Source organism: Salmo salar, chromosome 23 (assembly GCF_965601325.2).
Source record: "Salmo salar chromosome 23, fSalSal1, whole genome shotgun sequence".
Classification (NCBI taxonomy): Eukaryota; Metazoa; Chordata; class Actinopteri; order Salmoniformes; family Salmonidae; genus Salmo; species Salmo salar.
The window spans coordinates 40,705,532-40,720,482 of record NC_138313.1 but is presented as its reverse complement, the minus strand read 5'-3'; the positions used below and the strand labels follow the sequence as shown (position 1 = coordinate 40,720,482).

The following is a 14,951-nucleotide window of genomic DNA, read 5'->3' as shown; positions in this document are numbered from 1 at the left end:
CCACGACAACAACAGTAGCCAGTATAGCTTTCCTGGAGAGTAGAAATGCACCATTTACATACTGACAACCATGTACTACACAGAGAGAATGGGAGGAAGAGAGAGGTGAAAGAGATGGAGACAGAGAGAAAGAAGGGCACCATGTGTGTAAGGAGTGGGAGAGAGGAAGAAAGAGTATGTGAGAGAGAAAGGGAAAGAATTTCTGTGTGTATGTATGAGAGCGAGGTGGGAGACAGAAACGTGTGCGTGAGTGAGAGAAAAACAAGAAACATTCAGTCCTATCCAATAGGGACTTGGTGGGCGACAGAGACACAGAGAGACAAGCAGAGTGAGAGTAACACAGAGAGAGAAACACAGAGAAAATGAAACACAGCGAGAGAGAGAAACACAGCGAGAGAGAGAAACACAGCGAGAGAGAGAAACACACAGAGAGAGAGAAACACAGAGAGAGAGACCTGTTGCCACAAGAAAAGGGCAACCAGTGAAGAACAAACACCATTGTGAAGACAACCCATATTTATATTTATTTATTTTCCATGTTGTACTTTAAATATCTGCACATCGTTACAACGCTGTATATAAACATAATATGACATTTCAAATGTCTTTATTCTTTTGGAACTTCTGTGAGTGTAATGTTTACTGTTAATTTTTATTGTTTATTATCTACTTCACTTGCTTTGGCAATGTTAACATGTGTTTCCAATAAAGCCCTTGAATTTTGAGAGAGAGAGAGAGAGAGATCTGGTCAGCAGTGTCCATGGACAGGGGCCATGATCTAATCAACAACCTCTAACCCCTACTATGACATTATCGCCACGGCACAGGGAGGAGATGTGGAAGGAAGGGTTGTTATTCTGTGAGGAACTCTCAGCCTAACAACACATCTAGCTCAAGGCTACACTGTTAGCTTTCTTATCAGTAACAGCACACTAAGACTTTTCTGTAATTTCAACAGTAAAACACTGTAGAATGCACAGTAAAATACCATACATGTGTTTTACAGTATTAATTATGATGCATTGTGGGAAAATGTGTGCTATAAGAGGCTATATTTGTTTCACTCCGTGAGTGAGAACGCTGTACCCTCACAGAATACGGCAATATACGGTACTTCAGGGATACCTTATCCTGAAACTCTACAGTAACTTACAAGCTAATTGCTGTCAGTACTTTACTGGAATTCAAAATACAATACAAAACCATACTGCATTTTGTAGAGAGCCAAAAACCTTGGGTGCACAGTATTGTTGTTTCTTGCTCATTAACATATTTTGAGGCGTGTCTTATAAGAGGCTATATATGTTGCACCTGTTAATGAGAGTACTGTACCAATTTAAGTGATATGCGGTAGTGATTCCCTACCAATTAAACGTATATAGGGAACAGATCAAAGTGGCAGCAAGTCACAAACCTTTAACGGTTGAGTGGCTAGCCATGTCCTTTTGATCTGTTCTGCCCGGTAGTATTGACAGTTTAGAAGCCTTTGTTAAGGCTTAAAGTGAAAATGATAGAAAACACCATATATCAGTTGGCATAGTGTAATATATAATTAAATATTCACTATTTGCAATTACTGATTTTATTTGATACAATTTAAGAATAAAGAACTGTATTGCTACGCTGTTATATTTACTACAGCATTCTGTAAATGATGGTGCATTGCGGAGCAATACACTGAGTGTACAAAACATTAGGAAAACCTTCCTTATAATGAGTTGCACCTCCTTTTGCCCTCAGAACGGCCTCAATTCATTAGGGCATAGACTCTCCAAGGCATTTAAAGTGTTCCACAGGACTGCTGGTCCATGTTGACTCCAATGCTTCCCACAGTTGTGTCAGGTTGGCTGGTTGTCTTTTGGGTGGTGGACCATTCTCGATACACACGAGAAACGGTTGAGCGTGAAAAACCCTGCAGCATTGCAGTTGTTGACACATTCAAACAGGTGTGCCTGGAACCTGCAAACATACCTTGTTCAAAGGCACTTAAATCATGTCTCAATTGTCTCAAGGCTTAAAAATCCTTCTTTAACCTGTCTCCTCCCCTTCAGCTACACTGCTTGATGTGGATTTAACAGGTGTCTTCAATAACGGATCATAGATTTCACCTGGTCAGTCTGTCATGGAAAGAGCAGCTGTTCCTTCTGTTTTGTACACTCAGTGTATTGTGGGAGTAGAACAAATCACTGGGACGTGAACATATTTTAACGAGTGCCTTGTAAGAAGCTATATTTGTTGCACCCGTTAGTGAGAGTGCTGTTCCATGTTAACTGATATGTGGTAGTATTTCCTAAATAATTAACTGTATGAAAGGAAAAGATCAGAGTTGTAGCGGGTCTTAAAAATGTAACGGTTGAACATTTACCTATGTACATTTGGTATGTTTTGCCTTGTCATCATAGCCAGTTGGGAAACCTTTTGTTAGGCTTCAAGAAGTGCAATTCATACAAAACACCAAGTATTCATTAATATGCAAATCCTTACAGCCAACATTCTCACTCTAATCCCTTGTAATTACAGTAAAATGCTGTTTAAATACATTTCTTACAGTTTAAAATGTTCACTTTTATTGCTCCGCTTCATTGCTCTGGCATCAAGTTGCTGTGAATATCTCAGTATTATATTGGCACTATCCAGAGATGGTTAGAGATAGATTATAAGATACACAACATGGCCAAAAGTATGTGGACACCCTGTCACACACGTTGCGGACAGGTGTAAAAAAAGAAATTGAGCACACATCCATAAAATCTCCATAGACAAACATTGGCAGTAGAATGGCCCGTACTGAAGAGCTCAGTGACTTTCAACATGGCACCGTCATAGGATAACACCTTTCCAACAAGTCAGTTCATCAAATTTCAGCCCTGCTAGAGCAGCCCCAGTCAACTGTAACTGCTGTCATTGTGAAGTGGAAACGTCTAGGAGCAACAATGTCAAACGCTGAAGTGCGTAGCATGTAAAAATCCTCTGTGCTTGGTTGCAACACTCACTACCGAGTTCCAAACTTCCTCTGGAAGCAATGTAATCATAATCTGTTCGTCAGGAGCTTCATAAAATGGGTTTCCATGGCAGAGCAGCCGCACACAAGCCTAACATCACAATGCGCAATGCCAAGTATCGGTTGGAGTGGTGTAAAGCTCGCCGCCATTGGAGTCTTGAGCAGTGGAAAAGCATTCTCTGGAGTGATGAATCACGCTTCACCATCTGGCAGTCCGACAGATGAATCTGGGTTTGGTGGATGCCAGGAGAACACTACCTGCCCCAATGCATAGTGACAACTGTAAAGTTTTGGTAGAGGGGGAATAATGATCTGGGGCTGTTTTTCATGGTTCGGGCTTGGACCCTTAGTTCCAGTGAAGGGAAATATTAACGCTACAGCATACAATGACATTCTAGACGCTTCTGTGCTTCCAACTTTGTGGCAAAGGTTTGGGGAAGGCCCTTTCCTGTTTCAGCATGATAATGCCCCCATGCACTAAGTGAGGTCCATACAGAAATGATTTGTCGAGATCAGCCTGCACAGAGCCCTGACCTCAACCCCATCGAACATCTTTGGGATGAATTGGAACGCCGACTGCAAGCCAGGCCTAATTGCCCATCATCAGTGCCCGACCTCACTAATGGCCTTGTGGCTGAATGGAAGCAAGTCCCCGCAGCAATGTTCCAACATCTAGCAAAAGCCTTCCCAGAAGAGTGGAGCCTGTTATAGCAGCAAAGGGGGGACCAATTCCATATTAATACCCATGATTTTGGAATGAGATGTTAAACAAGCAGGCATACAAATATTTTGGGCCATGTAGTGAATCTTGTTGTAATTACAATTATTTTGAAGACCAATGTATCCTTAACTATAACAACATTTTCAGTAACGGTTACAGAAACGTTTTACTTGCAATGACTGTGATATGTTTTTTATTTTTTTTTATCAACTTAGTTGCTAAGTAGAAGAGTGCCTGCTAAATGACCAAAAGGTACATGTAAATGTAAAAAAATGTACTTGAAAAAACACTGGGTAAAATGTCGCTGCATGGGTAATTCCAGTAATACACTGTCAAATTGATTACATCAACATTTTTGGTACGTAAAATGGATTTGCATAAAATAGATTATAGTAGCTGTACTGTAAAATAAATTACAGTATCTTACTGGCCAATTGATGCCAGCAATTTACTGTACATTTTACAGTACAGCTACTATATAGATGGAGATAGAAGATAAGACTGATAGAAGAGAGAGATAGAATTTCATTTAACCATTATTTTACCAGGCAATTTGACTGAGAACACATTCCCATTTACAGCAACAACTCAGGGAATAGTTACAGGGGAGATGAATGAGCCAATTGTAAACTGTGGATGATTAGGTGACCATGATGGTATGAAGGCCAGATTTAGCCAGGACACCAGGGTTAACACTCCTACTCTTACTATAAGTGCCATAGGATCTTTAGAGACTACAGAGAGTCAGGACACCTGTTTAACGTCACATCCAAAAGACAGCACCCTACACAGGGCAATGTCCCCAATCACTGCTCTGGGGCATTGGGATCTTTTTTTTGACCAGAGGAAAGGGTGCCTCCTACTGGCCCTCCAACACAACTTCCAGGAGCATCTGGTCTCCCATCCAGGGACTAACCAGGACCAACGCTGTATAGCTTCAGAAGCAAGCCAACAGTGAGATGCAGGGTGATATGCTGAAGAGAGAGATGGAGATAGAAGACAGGACCAATAGAAGACAGGACCGGTAGAAGAGAGAGATGGAGACAGAAGACAGGACCAATAGAAGACAGGACCGGTAGAAGAGAGAGATGGAGACAGGACCGGTAGAAGAGAGAGATGGAGACAGGACCGGTAGAAGAGAGAGATGGAGACAGGACCGGTAGAAGAGAGAGATGGAGATTGAAGATAGAAGAGAGAGAAGGAAACAGGAGATTGTTGTAGTTCTGTCCTTGAGCTGTTCTTGTCTATTAATGTTCTGTATTATGTCATGTTTCATGTTTTGTGTGGATCCCAGGAAAAGTAGCTGCTGCTTTTGAAACAGCTAATGGGGATCCTAATAAAATACCAAATACCAAAAACAGGACAGCTAGAAAAGAGAGATGGAGATAGAAAATAGGACCGATAGAAGAGATAGAAGAGAGAGATGGAGATATGAGAGATAGAAGAGATGAGAGATAGAGATGGAGATAGAAGAGATGAGAGATAGATGAGAGAGATATAGAATATAGAGCCCAGAAACTCAAATCTGGACCTCGAAGCCAGTTCCATTGCATTGTTTCTTTGTTCCTCTCCCAATCAGGGACTGATTTAGACCTGGGATATCAGGTGGGTGCAATTAATGATCAGGTAGAACAGAAACCAGCAGGCTCCGGACCTAGTTGGGTGAGAGTTGAATAACCCTGATATAGAGGTATGAGAGAGAGAAAGAGAGATAGAAGAGAGTTGTTTGGGGTTTTAGGCTGGGTTTCTGTATAAGCACTTTGTGACATCTGCTGATGTAAAAAGGGCTTTATAAAAAAAAGCGTTTGAAATTAGTCTTTCTCAATCTTACAGAATTAGGTGTGAAACCGACAGTCTTATTAATCTCCATCACTAACTCTATTCAATCTGTATCGCTGAAGCATTACAAATTGTGCGATAGAAATGTTCATGTTTTTCCAATTGAGCCGACATATGCAGTGTTTACCGTGAATGCAGTCTCCGCTAATGCAGGAACATTGCCTTTAAATTTGAATCACGCTGTAACTCTGAACTTCAGCGATTCAGATTGAATAGAGTGTGTCACGATAAGAGTATTTGAAACTGTCAACAGCACACAACATCCATTAGCGTACCCATGTCTTCCTAGTAGTTCTTATATAACAAGGGTATTTTCTTCCATCATCTCCTACACCAGCAAGTGGGCAGCAATCTGACATAGATGTCAATCTATCTACAGTGGCTGCTTGGCAATGTGCCCAGTGCTAGCACAGCATCTGGAACATGGAAGAGCTAACTAACTTCTATATGTAGACTGCTAGAGCTAACAGAGTCCTCCTGCATAACACAAGGACACTGGGACTACAGTACACAGAGCAAAAGACATTGAAACGACATAGAAAATGTATCTTTGGTTGAAAATATGTATTTTCAACATCTTGTGCTCACTAATGCCTCTACCGTCTCTTGACATGTAAGAGGGGATACAAGTAAAGCACACACAACAACACATAGTACAAAACACATCACATGCAATGCATGTAAACAAAGATCCACACACGCCCCCTCCTCTCTCCCAAGACCAATACAAATGCAGATTTGATTTCCTCACCTTAGCTAGCAGCTAGTGTAGCCTCACTGCACCAAGGATATTAGCATCCCTGTGTCATCCTTACCATGCCTTATGACATCCCCATAGCATGGCTATGTCAGTGGAGTCCTCCAGACAGACAGTGCAGTACTAGAGAGCAGGATGAGACGTGATCATATCCTCTCTGTGTTGCTGCTGTTGAGCGCAACACACACTGACCGCTGCATATGTCTAATGGCGCCCGAGCCCGCCCTCCCTAGCTCCCTTTTTCTTCCTCCCTTTCTCACTCTCCCCCTCCCTCACTCATCCTCAATCGTTCTCTCGTGCGGACAACAAGGACGAGGCTGTGAGGGGAGAGGAGGGGTGAAGAGGGGATAGGATGGAAGGGGTGGGATGGGGAGAGGAGAGAGGGAGTAGCGGAGGGGTAGGGAGAGGAGAGAGGTACCAGCAGGGAGAGGAGGGGTGTAGTATTGAGCAGGAGAGAGGTACCAGCAGGGAGAGGAGGGGTGTAGTATTGAGCAGGAGAGAGGTACCAGCAGGGAGAGGAGAGGTGTAGTATTGAGCAGGAGAGAGGTACCAGCAGGGAGAGGAGGGGTGTAGTATTGAGCAGGAGAGAGGTACCAGCAGGGAGAGGAGGGGTGTAGTATTGAGCAGGAGAGAGGTACCAGCAGGGAGAGGAGGGGTGTAGTATTGAGCAGGAGAGAGGTACCAGCAGGGAGAGGAGAGGTGTAGTATTGAGCAGGAGAGAGGTACCAGCAGGGAGAGGAGGGGTGTAGTATTGAGCAGGAGAGAGGTACCAGCAGGGAGAGGAGGGGTGTAGTATTGAGCAGGAGAGAGGTACCAGCAGGGAGAGGAGGGGTGTAGTATTGAGCAGGAGAGAGGTACCAGCAGGGAGAGGAGGGGTGTAGTATTGAGCAGGAGAGAGGTACCAGCAGGGAGAGGAGGGGTGTAGTATTGAGCAGGAGAGAGGTACCAGCAGGGAGAGGAGGGGTGTAGTATTGAGCAGGAGAGAGGTACCAGCAGGGAGAGGAGGGGTGTAGTATTGAGCAGGAGAGAGGTACCAGCAGGGAGAGGAGGGGTGTAGTATTGAGCAGGAGAGAGGTACCAGCAGGGAGAGGAGGGGTGTGCAGGTTAGATCTGTAGAGGTACAAACTCACACCATCATTGCATCACAGCTCGCTTCTCATTCGCTTTTGTCTGTCTAGACTGAAAGGGAGGGGAGAGGAGAGAAGGGGAGCCCCCAACCTCAGCATCCTCATCCATCCAACATGGCAACGCAGCATACTAATGAACATAGCAAACCACATTGACAATCCCTACCCTGCACAACTAGTCTCCTCCATCCTGCATTTAGAAACCCTCAGAGATTTAGAAGAAAAAGCCCTAACTACCTAAAATAACCAGCGGAAGCCTGTTTTTATTTCTAAAACTCTGAGGTACAGAAGAGAATAAGTAGGAAACAGGTGGGACTGACTGGAGCAGATTGCTAGGTTTCCATGGAAACAGCCCGTATTGGGGAGAGCAAGGGGCACGAGGAGGACAGAGGGAGGATGCTGTGTAGTGGGTACTGTAGGGTAGGGTACCACCACAGGGTCTAGAGCTGGCTCCAACACTACTGACCAATACTAGTATATCGGAACAGGTTCATACACTAACCAGGAGAAGAATAACAAAATAGGTTCAGGAAAATGCTATCCAAAATATAGATGAAACTTTGGGTGCTGTAGTAGCCCAGGAGTAATGAAACGTGACTTTAAAAAAATGACCAGAAGTCTCAAACTGAGTAAATTATTTTAACTCAAATTGTTCAGGAAGAATGCTTTGCAATACATTTAAAACAATTAACTCACTTCTATGCAATACATGTCAAATAAACAACGCTGGCTGTGCTGACTGTCTTCTTCAGGTCAATAATTACACATAAGCCTGTGGAGGGAAAGCAAACACAAAGGGATCAACTGGAGTACACCCAACGATGAGGTAACATCATCCAAGTTAATCATTAACTTCCCAATAACGTCATCTACAGACCTCAAATGGGATGGGAATCTGTGGAACACACACAGCATTTTAGCCAGTGTTACCTAGTGTTAATTTGTCAGTGTAATATTTATAGTGTTGTTTGAGGTGTTACAATAACACTGTCAGTTTACAATTAAAGAGTATAATTGTAATGATAACATTCTCCTACAGTAGGAACTCACTTGGTGAAGTCCACAGGACTGAAAATGAACGAATTCAACAATGTTTCTCTGTCACTAACAACTACAGTAATTGGTGGTAATGCCACAATTCACTCAAAGGCAAGGCACACTGAGAAATGATATTGAATGTTGGGCCTCCTGAGTGGCGCAGTGGTCTAAGGCACTGCATCGCAGTTACTAGCTGTGCCACTAGAGATCCTGGTTTGAGTCCAGGCTCTGTCACAGCTGACTGGGAGACCCATAGGGCAGTGCACAATTGGCCCAGCGTTGTTGGAGTTAGGAGAGGGTTTGGCTGGCAGGGATGTCCTTGTCCCGTCGCACTCTAGCGACTCCTGTGGCAGGCCAGGTGCATGCATTCTGACGTGGTCGCCAGGTGTACGGTGTTTCCTTCAACACATTGGTGTGGCTGGTTAAGCGGCATTTAGTCAAGAAGCAGTGCGGCTTGGTTAGGTAGTGTTTCGGAGGACGCGTGGCTCTCGACCTTTGCCTCTCCTGAGTCTGCATAGGAGTTGCAGCGATGGGACAAGACTTTAACTACCAATTGGACACCATGAAAAAGGTATCTTTTTTTTTATTTTTACAACAACTCTAAAATTCACTTGGCAAGGCACACTGAGAAATTATATTGAATGTGTGGCTTAGTTTGGGGGGGGCGATCCTTTCAATTAGTTATTTTTTGCCAGCCGTGAGTGGAAGTGTGATCTAGGCCTTCATTACTCCTGTGTTAGTAAACACAATATCTAAATAGAACTGGTTTGAATGGAAATATCTGTTCTATTAATGTAATGGGCTATCCCCAGATGTAATGGGCTATCCCCTAGTGCAGGAGGTAGGACCCCTCTGAATGCTTTGATGAACAGGGTAGGGGCAGGATCATTGAGGACGTCGTCCCCACAGTGACTGTATGTACATACCCCAACCAGAAGCCATGGATTACAGGCAACATTCGCACTGAGCTAAAGGGTAGAGCTGCCGCTTTCAAGGTGCGGGACTCTAACCCGGAAGCTTACAAGAAATCCCACTATGCCCTGCGACGAACCATCAAACAGGCAAAGCGTCAATACAGGGCTAAGATTGAATCATACTACACCGGCTCCGACGCTCGTCGGATGTGGCAGGGCTTGCAAACTATTACAGACTACAAAGGGGAGCACAGCCGCGAGCTGCCCAGTAACACGAGCCTACCAGAAGAGCTAAATTACTTCTATGCTCGCTTCGAGGCAAGCAACACTGAGGCATGCATGAGAGCATCAGCTGTTCCGGACGACTGTGTGATCACGCTCTCCGTAGCCAACGGGAGAAAGACCTTTAAACAGGTCAACATTCACAAGGCTGCGGGGCCAGATGGATTACCAGGACGTGTGCTCCGGGCATGTGCTGACCAACGGGCAGGTGTCTTCACTGACATTTTCAACAAGTCCCTGATTGAGTCTGTAATACCAACATGCTTCAAGTAAACCACCATAGTCCCTGTGCCCATGAACACAAAGGCAACCTGCCTAAATAACTACAGACCCGTATCACTCACGTCCGTAGCCATGAAGTGCTTTGAAAGGCTGGGAATGGCTCACAACAACACCATTATCCCAGAAACCCTAGACCCACTCCAATTTGCATACCGCCTAAACAGATCTACAGATGATGCAATCTCGATTGCACTCCACACTGCCCTTTCCCACCTGGACAAAAGGAACACCTATGTGAGAATGCTATTCATTGACTACAGCTAAGCGTTCAACACCATAGTACCCTCAAAGCTCATCACTAAGCTAAGGAACCTGGGACTAAACACCTCACCCTGCAACTGGAACCTGGACTTCCTGACAGGCCGCCCCCAGGTGGTGAGGGTAGGTAGCAACACATCTGCCACGCTGATCCTCAACACTGGAGCTCCCCAGGGGTGCGTGCTCAGTCCCCTCCTGTACTCCCTGTTCACCCACGACTGCATGGCCAGGCACGACTCCAACACCATCATTAAGTTTGCTGACGACACAACAGTGGTAGGCCTGATTACCGACAACGACGAGACAGCCTATAGGGAGGAGGTCAGAGACCTGGCCGGGTGGTGCCAGAATAACAACCTATCCCTCAACGTAACCAAGACTAAGGAGATGATTGTGGACTACAGGAAAAGGAGCACCGAGCACGTCCCCATTGTCATCGACGGTGCTGTAGTGGAGCAGGTTGAAAGCTTCAAATTCCTTGGTGTCCACATCAACAACAAATTAGAATGGTCCAAACACACCAAGACAGTCGTGAAGAGGGCACGACAAAGCCTATTCCCACTCAAGAAACTTAAAAGATTTGACATGGGTCCTGAGATCCTCAAAACGTTCTACAGCTGCAACATCAAGAGCATCCTGACCGGTTGCATCACTGCCTCGTACGGCAATTGCTCGGCCTCCGACCGCAAGGCACTTCAGAGGGTAGTGCGTACGGCCCAGTACATCACTTGGGCAAAGCTGCCTGCCACCCAGGACCTCTACACCAGGCGGTGTCAGAGGAAGGCCCTGAAAATTGTCAAAGACCCCAGCCACCCCAGTCATAGACTGTTCTCTCTACTACCTGTTCTCTCTACTACCTGTTCTCTCTACTACCTGTTCTCTCTACTACCGCATGACAAGCGGTACCGGAGTGCCAAGTCTAGGACAAAAAGGCTTCTCAACAGTTTTTACCCCCAAGCCATAAGACTCCTGAACAGGTAATCAAATGGCTACCCGGACTATTTGCATTGTGTGCCCTCCCCCTGCCCCCCCCGCTACTCTCTGTTTATCTTATATGCATAGTCACTTTAACTATACATTCATGTACGTACTACCTCAAATTGGCCCGACCAACCAGTGCTCCCGCACATTGGCTAACCGGGCTATCTGCATTGTGTCCCACCACCCGCCAACCCCTCTTTTTACGCTACTGCTACTCTCTGTTCATCATATATACATAGTCACTTTAACCATACCCACATGTACATACTACCTCAAATAAGCCCGACTAACTGGTGTCTGTATATTGCCATGCTACTCTTATTTTCAAATGTCTTTTTACTGTTGTTTATTTCTTTACTTACCCACACACAAACTTTTTTTTCCGCACTATTGGTTAGAGCCTGTATGTAAGCATTTCACTATAAAGTCTACACCTGTTGTATTCGGCGCACGTGACAAATACACTTTGATTTGATAACACAGAGGTGGCCTACTTTAGCTGATCATCTCCTCATTCCTTTACACTTGTGTGTATAAGGTAGTTGTTGTGAAATTGCTAGGTTATATTACTTGTTAGATATTACTGCATGGTCAGAACTAGAAGCACAAGCATTTCGCTACACTTGCATTAACACCTGCTAACCATTTGTATGTGACAAATAAATTTGATTTCTCTAATCAATGATTTCTCTACATAACAAAAACGCAAATAGCAGTAGCCTGTTTTATAACCTTATGTTATTGCAAAATAATACCATGATCATAACAATAACGGCAGGCTAATATTGGATGGAAAACAAACAAATTACAATCTATTTGTAGTTCTCTGTCACCCAGTCTCAGCATAGAGATGGTGAGAATAGAGCAGCACACCACAATAAACCCAATGGAGACAACAATAAAGCCCAGCTATGGAATAGATATGATCGTGACAAAATGTTTAGTGGTATTTCTTTAACTCACAAAAAGGTGAATGGTTTGATAATGACAATGAAATTATACACGCGGTGTGTCAATGGAGAATGATACAGTGCGGTGCGGTAGACTCTTCTATTGTGAACTTGTGACGTGTGGATATGTGCACGCAAAAACAACCACTGTGCACATGATTAACGGCACCAAAACAAAAACAGAAAAATAACTGCATTCGACCAACCATAATATTCAGAGAGAAAATGCGAACAGAAGCGGTAAGCTATTTGTCAAAATAAAGCTGAAATAAGCCCAGGTTTGATTATTTCTATTATTCGGGGTTGCGCACTGGCGGACTAGCTGCAGCAGCGCGCTATTGTGGCTAGCCAACTAGCAACCCCCTGCTAACGTAATATTTAGCAGCAATTATAGTGTAGGAATTATTTGACAGATAGCTGACTGATCACACACTGCACAACAGGAAGGGTCCACAAACATAGACACTCACCTCTGTCTCCCTGGCTTGGTGATTTGTGATCAGCTAATCTCCATGTGTAAAGGAACAGTGTGCCATGTCAGCCCTCTTCAAAGCGCTTTAACTTTGGTCACTGTTTACTTGTCATGGGTCGAGGGCAATGGAATAATGTGCGACAGCTGAGCCTTTACTGTCCCCGTGCAAAGTTGACAGCGCTAGAATAGAACGGAGCGAAACACATTAAAGCACAATAATAAATTGTTTCGCATATGGGGCATGCAGTGTGACCGCAATTGTAGATAAGCAGTCTCCATTTACTAGGCATTAACGTCCCGGGAGAACAGAAGGTGAGCTATAGCACTAAAATGAACTAAGGATGAGGTCATGGTTCAGAGGGGAGAGAGAGAGAAAAATCCAAGTTGACGTCACCTTCAACCAATCCGAGCCTGTGGCTCAGGGGTTAGTTGACGTCAGCCTTTTGAGCCATGGATTAAAGGGACACTCTGGTTTTTAAAGGAGACGTGCGGCGCGGCGGGCTGCCGGGAGATCACACACAGGGATGGTATGGGTCATGCACCTTTGTTGAGACAGGAAAAGGCGATTTTGTCCAACCATGATTAAATGTTGCTGGATGGGTGTGCGGAATCCTAGGATATGCGGCAGGTAGCCTAGTGGGTAGCGCGTTGGGCCAGTAACCGAAAAGTTGCTGGATCGAGTTGACAACGTAAAAATCTGTTGTTCTGCCTCTGAACAAGGCAGTTAACCCACTGTTCCCCGGTAGGCCGTCATTGTAAATAACAATTTGTTCTTAACTGATTTACCTAGTTAAATAAAGGTAACAAATATGTATACCCCGTTGGCTATAAGAGCATTGAACTAAATCACAATTTCCAATGTAAAGAATGTTTTTTTTTTCATGACTTTACCATTAATAAAACGAAGACACGTTTTATGAGAATGTCAAGAGGGACCAAATTGGATATAGGAAAAAAATGAGAGAGAGCCAAGACAGGGGCTGAGTCTAATATGGAAACAATGCAGTGAATGAAAATAAAGAATAGCCAGTTAATGGTGCAATATGCAGAAATCACGCTGCCATTTCCTGGTTGCTAAAATTCGAATAGTTCGCCTAATTTCAGTTTATGTGACAAAATAACAAAGTATAGTGTAGATAATCATTGTACCATCTAAATATATTTTCCATAAACACAAAATATTGTGTTCTCAGTTGTTTGAAGCCGGTGTACAAAACTGAAACTAAAAGATGCAAAAACGAAACGTAAGAATGGGAAGCATAGAAATAGTTCACATAGAACAGCTGTACAGAGTCTTAGACTTGCTTTCAATGAGAATTACATATCTATAACCTACAGTTCTATGTGAATTTGGTCAGGTCGCCCAAAAAAAGATACATATTGCAGCTTTAAACAAAAAAGCAACAAAAGGGGAAAAATAAACATTCACCACTACCCAACAGAATGAAAACATATTGTAGTGATCATCACTATATGAACCACATTCCAATTCCCTCCATGTGGGTTAAACCTATTGGGTGATATGTAGGGTGTTCGCCTTTCACACCAGCGACTCTGGTTCGCTTCCCTGGCCTTTTGTTAGCGACAATATATTACATTGTAATTGCACTGTTACTATAGGCCTATTCAAGAAATATAGTAGCAATATCAACACTATACCAAAGTGCATTAGATCCATATAAATATAATCATATTATTGTGGTGGTGGTCAATGCTCATTGTGAGATTTACACGTCTTTTTTTCTCATAAAACGGGACGTTCTTTATGTGTTGTTTTCATTGCACAATATAGCACTGTATTACGTTGTATAGACTGACATCTAGTGGTCATAGTTGTCTACTTCAACTGGCAACTGCTGCAGCTGGGATTCTCATGTCTCAGCCTCTGTGTTGCCTCGTGGTGCTTTTCCATCTAGACTTACCCCCACACCAGGGTGATTTATGTTCATGTTAGCTCTAGTGTTATTGTGTTTCCATCAGGAGTGTGACACTAAAGACTTGTGGCAAGCAGAATCTACAACCTTTGCATCATTCAAGACTGTTGCTTTGTGAAGTGCTAAAGTTCACAGTTAGCCATTGTTATGTAAATGCTCGCTGAAAAGAACCCAGGGCCTTGCCTTGGCTCCAGGTCCGCTGGACCCATGGCCCAGTGAGACACGGGTGCCAGGCTACGTATATGGAAATAGAAAAGTTTGAGCATGTTGGGTAAAAGCCTAGGGTAAATCCTCCATGTAAGTGTGCCATTACTGAAGTAATTCTATGATAAAGGCATTCACATAAATGTGTTATTTTTAAAACTTGTTTTAACTTTTCTATTTAGAGTCAGACA

General features: G+C 43.8%; 1 protein-coding gene across 2 annotated transcripts in view; it reads right to left on the bottom strand.

Moving 5' to 3' along the window:
- The window catches only part of LOC106584592 (dual specificity protein phosphatase 8), a 110,040-nt gene extending 97,064 nt beyond the window's left edge, over nt 1-12,976 (bottom strand). Inside the window, exon 1 of one of the 2 annotated variants that reach the window (XM_014170054.3) lies at nt 12,621-12,976. The gene's annotated coding sequence lies outside the window, so the exon portion shown is untranslated. Of the gene's footprint in view, nt 1-6,312; nt 6,523-12,620 lie in introns of those variants that run through there. The other variant, XM_014170055.3, reaches the window with a different exon arrangement.
- Nucleotides 12,977-14,951: the final 1,975 nt, after the last annotated feature.